General features: G+C 38.0%; 1 long non-coding RNA gene across 1 annotated transcript; it reads right to left on the reverse strand.

Moving 5' to 3' along the window:
- Positions 1 to 6,235: 6,235 nt before the first annotated feature.
- On the reverse strand, positions 6,236 to 6,962 carry LOC114301511 (uncharacterized). The gene is made up of 3 exons (XR_014363087.1): positions 6,843 to 6,962; positions 6,643 to 6,738; positions 6,236 to 6,564 (listed from the first exon to the last, which is right to left on the reverse strand). It is a non-coding gene; the product is annotated as an uncharacterized LOC114301511 (long non-coding RNA).
- Between the last annotated feature and the right edge of the window lie 1,052 nt (positions 6,963 to 8,014).

The following is an 8,014-nucleotide window of genomic DNA, read 5'->3' on the forward strand; positions in this document are numbered from 1 at the left end:
TGATTTACAGTTTCTTTGCGATGGAGGACGAAGGTGTCGTAGTGGGTTGAGATCTAATAGGGAGAAGAGATGAAAAGTTACAGTCGGTGGAGATCGGAGGCGACGCGACGGTGAAAATGACGCGATGGTGAAAACGGAGCGGCAGTGGAGAGGAGGGAGAGGAAGAGAGAGATCTCTGAGGACAGAGAGTTTGAGACCTGAGAAGTTGGAGAGGAGATCGGAAGCGGCGCGATGGTAGAGACGACTTGATGGTGGAGAGAAGGGAGAGGAAGAGAGAGATCTGAGGACAGAGTTTGAGACCTGAGAAGTTGGAGAGAGAGAGAGAGAGAGAGAGAGAAAGAGAGAGAGAGAAGTGTGCAAATAATATTTGGAGTGGGTGGAACACAGGAGAGAGAGGGGATTGTTTTGGGCGGGATTTGAAAATATTACAAAGCATCTCAGCCCTCAATGGTTAAAAACAACTAATCTCAGCCGTTGAATTGAAATGTATCTCTCATACATTTGAAGACATTTTCAAAAAGCCTATTGCCTTATTATATAGATATATATATATATATATATATGTACAGTGTTAATACGTATTTACATATTACGTGCCTGTTTCCTCGCTGATTCAGTTTGGCAGTTTCTATTTTACGTTTTTCTTCATCAATCCAATTCCAAGAGATACGTTTATGTTTTGCATACTCGTTCCAAGTATTGGTTGTGCTAGGGTTTCATTCTTGGTGTTGTAGTCTGGTTCTGTGGTTTGCGAGTGAAGACGACGAAGAGGTAAGTGTTCGGCTGTCACATTTTCTGGACTATAAGTAGTTCGAATCAGTTGTTTTCGACTTTCTGGAGGATTGTAGGATTGCATGATTAAGGTTAGTATCAATTTGATTATGAATACATGTTCAGTTTGTGGTTTCATTCGTATGATGGATCAGATGCTCTGTTTTTGGATTGATATGAATTGGATGCTCTGGTTTTTCAATTATATGTTTTTTACGTGGTCCTATGGAGGGGAGTTCATTCATATTATGTGAAGAACAGTGTTAGTTCTCATTTTACTTGGATGTATGCGTAATGAGGATCTCTGTAGATGATTTGATTATCAGTATATATGTCAATGTGAATGTTCACATTTTGTTTATGTGGATTATGTGAAGAATGTGGATGTTCTCATTTTAAATTGATGTTTGCTTAATGAGGCTCTGTGTGTGTGATATAATTCAGAGTATATGTGTCAATGTAAATGTTCACATTTTGTTAATATTATGTGAAGATTGTTGATGTTCTCATTTTTACTTTGATGTTTGGAATTTTGGCATCTTGTTAATATCAATGTGAATGTTCACATCTTCGTATTGTGAATTATGGATTTAGCACTTGAACTGTACACGTAGTCATTTTTTTTTTGCACAATGTGATTTTTCATGTCGATTTTGATTAAATGTGTAGTTCTCATTTTACTTTGATGGATGCATAAGGAGGCTCTCTGTGGATGATTTGATTATCAGTATATATATCAATGTGAATGTTCACATTTTGTTAATGTGGAATATGTGAAGAATGTGGATGTTCTCATTTAAAATTGATGTTTGCTGAATGAGGCTCTATGTGTGTCATATAATTCAGAGTGTCTGTGTCAATGTAAATGTTCACATCTTGTTAATATTATGTGAAGATTGTTGATTTTCTCATTTTACTTTGATGTTTGCTTAATTTTGGCATGTTGTTAATATCAATGTGAATGTTCAAATCTTCGTATTGTGAATTATGGATTTAGCACTTGAACTGTACGCGCAGTCATCTATTTTTTGCACAATGTGAATTTTCATATTGATTTTTATTACTGTTCATTGTTGTGTTTTTGTGTTTCTATAGGAGATGGATACCTTTATGCTGTTGGTGTGTACATATGGTTGCAGTACAACTGCAATAAATGTTGCCCGCGCAATGTGTTATTCTTGTTTGGTGGAGTGTTTGTGTGAGAAATGGGATGAGTTGTCTGCTGGTTCTATTTCATTGTTCTGTAAACTACCTGGGATTAGTAAGTGTGATTTGGACAATGTGGAAGAATTTCAGAACATGTTACTGCTTGCTAAATCAATGGGGGTACAACATGTAGAAGTTGTGGTTGAGTTGAAAAGTGATATTGGTCAGTCAACTAGTTTGGGATTGGTGTGTGTGGGGGTTGAGGAAGAAATTGATGCACTACCGAGATTTTGCCACCATAAGGAGAAGGTGTTGTTGTCAGCCCCTTGGGCAAATGGTATTACGCATGTGGGACAACGTTTTGTTAGAGGTGCACAAGAATTTCGTGATGTTTTATGTAAGTATGCCATCCAATGTGGGTTTCAGTTTACATACGTGAAGAACAAGACAACAAGAGTTATTGCTGTGTGTGTAATGCGGAAAGAGAGGGGCTGCTTGTGGGCTATACATTGTAGAGCACAACGAGCAAATGATTTTTTCTACATCAAGAGTTTTAGTGATGTGCATACTTGTGGTACGGATGTCCGAACATCGAAGAATCTGCGAGTTAGTTCGGATTTGGTGTCGAGTACCATATCTGAAATTGTGAGGGACAAGCCGTTGACTCAGCCGTGTGATGTTGTGACTATTTTGAAGAGGGATTATGGGCTAGATGTGAGTTACCATGTCGTATGGTTGGCTGTAGAGAAAGCAAAGGCTGGTATTCATGGAGATCACTCATTATCGTTTGACCAGCTGCGGGGGTATTCAGATGCTGTGATTCGGTACAATCCGGGGAGTTATGTCAATATTTACTATGATGTGAGTAGTCAACAGTTTTGTCGTTTCTTTGTGTCATTCGCTGCGTGTATTTCTGGGTTCAATTCTTGTCGGCCTTTATTATTCTTGGATGGAACATTCCTCAAAGGAAAGTACAAAGGTCAGCTACTTGCGGCAACGGCGAAAGACGGAAACAATGGTTAGTATTTTTTTTTACTTGTATATTCATGTCAATATTCACATTGACATGCATAGTATGGACAAATGAGTGATTGAGAAATTATAAGTAATGTGAACATTGACATTAGTATGCACTGATGTGAAAGTTCACATTTGTGTCTACTAATGACAGTAATGTGAACATTCACATTATTATACACTGATCCATTCACATTATTATACATCTGTGCCTGCTAATGACAGTAATGTGAACATTCACATTCACATCAGTGTATACTACTGTCAGTTGATCCATTAATGAACAGTACTGTGAATGTTCACATTATCAATTGCTGAACAATAAAAAATGAATTATTAATGGTCGTTAATGTGAATGTTCACATCATTGTTGTTTATGAACTTGAATCCAGAAATAACAATAGTAATAGGGCAATGTAGATATAAACATTCACATGACCTGTTTCGTTTATATTGTTTTCTATTCATTTTGGAATATTGTGAACAGTTGCGTATTGGTGTTGTGTTGTAGGTCTGTTTCCTGTTACATTTGTGATTGTTGATTCAGAGACCACGGTGAATTGGTCGTGGTTCTTGCATGAACTTGGGAAGGTTATTGATGGTAAGCGCCAGATTACTTTTATTTCGGATCATAATCTTGGCCTGTTAGAAGCTATGCCGAAGGTGTTCCCATCGGCTCATCACGGTTATTGCTTACAACACTTGAAGAGCAATTTAAGATACCGGATGAAAGGAATTGATAATGGCTTCATGGATCACCTAGTAAGTAGTTTGGGTGATTGTGCTTATGAGCCAACTGTGGTAGGGTTCCATGAAAAGCTTGCAAAATTAAAAGAGGAGGGTAAACAACGAGCACATGATTTTTTCAAGGACTTGACACCTGAGCACTAGGCAAATTCATACTTCAGGTAATAATAGTTTCATAAAGTGTTCCATTTGTCAAGTCAGAATGGTAGTGATGTGAATTTTCATTTAAGAATTGTAAAAATCTTCCAATTGTGTTTCATGTTCAATGTTAATGATGTGAATGTTCACATCTGATAATGATAACTGATTTGAATGATGTGAATGTTCACATCTGTTGTCATATTTTGCTGTTTTTAACATTCACATCATTCTGTCATTTAAGTTGATGTTAGTGTTCACATCTGTGCATTGTGTAAGTTGATGTTAATGTTCACTGCGAATGATGTTAATGTTTACATCAGTCAACGTAAATGTTCAGACCTGTTAACTTTCGTATTGTAAAATGTTTGTGATATTGTGCAAGGGCATGTGTTATGGAGAGATGACTTCCAATGCGGCGGAGTCATTTAATAACTGGATTAAAGAAGCGCGTAATCTTCCTATCACTCAAATGGTGGACACAATTCGTACTCAGTTGATGCGACAAATGTCTGCACGGCGTGACCAAGCAAACAAATGGAATGAGCTTATTTGTCCTACATTCGAAACAAGGCTTATGGATTCGTTCAATGACAGCAGGTCTTGGCAAGTTAGCAAAGCCAATGAGAATGTGTTTGAAGTTCATTCGATACCATCTGTTATTGTTGACGTTGCGAGGCGTACATGTTCGTGCTTCAAATGGCAAATCAACGAATTCCCATGTGACCATGCTGTTGTTGCCATTCAGAAGAGCCGCTACAATCTCAATGATTGTGTGGAACATTACTTTCATGTACAGACATATCGTGCAGCGTATTTGGGTGCCATATTCCCAATATCATCGGTGGAGAAGCTGCCTTTTGATCCCATGGACTTCACTATATACCCGCCAACTGTGAAAAGACCACCCGGAAGGCCGAAAAAGAATAGGATCCCATCAAGGGGTGAGAAACTGAAGCAAATAAGGTGCGGGAGATGTGATAAGCTGGGGAGCCATAATCGGAAGTCATGCAAGGAGTCGATATACGATGTACATTTTTCATTTCAACGTTGTGTTTTACATTGGATTCTTATATTCATTTTTGAAATAAGATTGTGTTGTGTTGGCAAGCAAAATAATGGTTTGACAAACTTAGTATTTCATTTGTGCTTTTTCATTTTCTTTTTGTGTATGAAACTGATATTTTGTTAAAGTTGTAATGATAAATACATGATGTGGACATTCACACTTACGTAAATGACTCATATTATGTGAAAACTTGCACATGGATTGAACTTTTTTACCTTATTGTTGTCAATGTTGACATGATTATAAGTTGTGATGTGAACTTTCACATACATGAAGATTGACATGGTGTGAACATGCATAACTGTTATGAATGAAAAGAAATGTGAATATTCACACCTGTTCATGTTACCCGTAATGATGTCATGCAAACAATGTGTACATTCCTGCATAAGGTATGTGTATTACATAAAAATTTGGTTCCAAAAATCGCATCAATTATGCTCATCACAACACGGCATTATGAATATCATAAGTGAGTATGAACATTCACATCAGTGTTGCAACTGTGAACATTCACATCTGTAAACATTAGTGCATATGAATATCATAAGTGAATGTTCACATTTGGCAGAGAAGAATGACATTTACAACTGTTATGAGCAAGAACAAATGTGAATATTCACACATATGTATGTGATCCGTAATTATGTCATGTAGACCAAGTGTACACTCCTGCACAAAGTATGTGTATTATAGAACAGTCAGGTTCAAACATTCGCAGAAATTACACTCATAACAACACAACAGTATGGATATCGTAAGTGAATGTGAACATTCACATTAGTGGTACAACTGTGAACATTCACATATGTAAAACATAACAACACCAAAAGTAGTTCAAAATTCGCAGCTGGCTTTTTTCCATTAACAGATGTTGTATCACTGTTTTACAATCAGTTGTTGTGTCAAAATATCAACGCATTCCATATTAACATTCAAATCGACTGTTGGTTAGTTTGTAGGTGGACACCCCCACCTATAGGTTTCAATGAAGCTCTGATTTCTTATGATTCAAAAAACTATGCACTAACAAATCTCGTAGTCCATACCATTCTGAACTATTGAGGCTACCCACAATTTCTTCATGATATATGTGCGCCCGCATGATGTAACATACTGCAGGTCCGCAGTCCACTCTGTAAATGCGAAATGGTTTTGATTAGCAGTTGACATGAATATTTGCATAATGGTTATGGAGGATTTGAAAAAAATGTAATGAGGCTTACGAGTCGTCGCCTTGCTGAGGACAGACATCAACACTTTTGGTTGGTTGTGCTGGATTTTGGCCTGCTAACTTAGTGTACAATGGTGATGACTCGCCAATAACACTCACAATATGCTCATTGTACTTCCTCTGTGTATGGAATTTCAAATTAGGCACCAACAAACATATGTGTGTGTACAGTCATTTAATGCATGAGAACAAGTCATGTTTGTGTTGAAAAATAGCCACTTACAACTTCCTGTGCTTGGTCGATATGCGGGTCATGTATGCTTGTTCTTGGGCGCAATGAGTTGTAATGCCTCCACAAATTGTCTTTAGCATCATACACAACTATCGTCCAGTGGTACTCATGATGCAATGGGAATAGTAGGTATCTCTCTCCTTGGTAGTTTTTGACATGTGCATCAATGTGTTTACCTCTTTTGCGAGGATGGTACTCTCGTATCACTTTCTGTACACATTTGACAAATAATTAATGGACTGTGAAGTTTCACATTCACATTACAAATAATGGAATGATAGATTTTACCAAACACATGCTCGTGAAGATCAATGAGGCTTCATCCGAAGTTGGGTTGACCACCTCTTGTTGTTCATGCAACAGTTCAGCATATGCATCTATGAGCTGCACAAACATGGGGTCATATTATATAGATTTTGTGGCTGTGAGTGTGTGTGTGTTTGTGTGTGCATATGCATGAAGAGTGAATTATGTTTGTAATGGCATACATTGCTGTGTATTGATTCCTCCTTGATAAGGTTGACAATGTCATCAAAATACACTTGTGTAGCCTTTGAATCTCCTTTCCACACCAGCAGCCTGTGCATTATGAACAAACCAATGTAAATATTTACATTGCACAGATCTGAACAAACCAAAAAAATTGAACACGGTGATGAATATAGACTATTACGGAATGTGAATGTTAACATTGGATGTTTGTACAGTCACTTACTCATCGCCTCCATTTTTTTGTAAAGCTTGGACCTTTTGTTTGTCTTGTTTGGACATCTTGGTCCAGACTTTGAATTTGTTGGTCAAGGATAATTTTTTTGGCTGCTTCGCTGGTGGGTGTTTCTCCACATCTTCAACCATTTCGACTGGATGGGGCTGCTTTTGGCCAGGTAAGTCTGGATACTGGAAGTTAGGCAAGCGATGTTCTTTGCGATCTTTTTCCTTTATACGCTTGACCCTAGAAGGTGGGCTGATATTGTGTTGCATTGGGCTAGGGGGTTGCTTTTCTGCCACAGCCTGTGTGACAATGTGGACTGACTGGTCATCGTAAAGATCCTGAAGAATTGTTTTATCGCATTCTAAGTCGATGACCAGCTGTGTTAAGCGTTTGATTTCTTTATCCTTCTGCTCCATGCACTTCTTTATTTCGATATTCACGTTGGGCGGGCTGGACTGGTTAAACAATTTATGTTCAAGATCAGCTATGACTCTTGCCCTTAACTCCCATGAAAATTGAAGGTGTTTGTACTTTGCTTCCCATTGCCTTATGACGCCCCAAGCCTTCCAATTTTCTTGGATAAGCACATCAATGATATCAGGTTGGTTTGTGTTTAGTATTACAATAGCTCTGTCATAATGTTAGCTGCAAAATGGAATGTGAATGCCCTCATTACTGTCCTTCAGTTCCACCCCATCCCCAGAAAAGTGGGAGTTGCTGCCATTGTGTTGTTCTCCCTTGATGTCAGAAAGGTTGGGAGATGTTCTGGCTGGTTCATAAATTTCAGGCTCCACCTTCAATGTTTTACGCTTGAACTTTTGTAATTCTGTTGGGATTGCAAAGAGTTCACCGGCATTAACCTGAAAATGTAAAAAATATGTTACTTAACGTATATATTTGGGTGGTGTTATAATGTGAATGTTTTGATCAGTAGTTGAAGGCCCTACC

The sequence above is a fragment of the Camellia sinensis genome, chromosome 3 (assembly GCF_055761805.1).
Source record: "Camellia sinensis isolate YWXY chromosome 3, ASM5576180v1, whole genome shotgun sequence".
Lineage (NCBI taxonomy): Eukaryota > Viridiplantae > Streptophyta > Magnoliopsida > Ericales > Theaceae > Camellia > Camellia sinensis.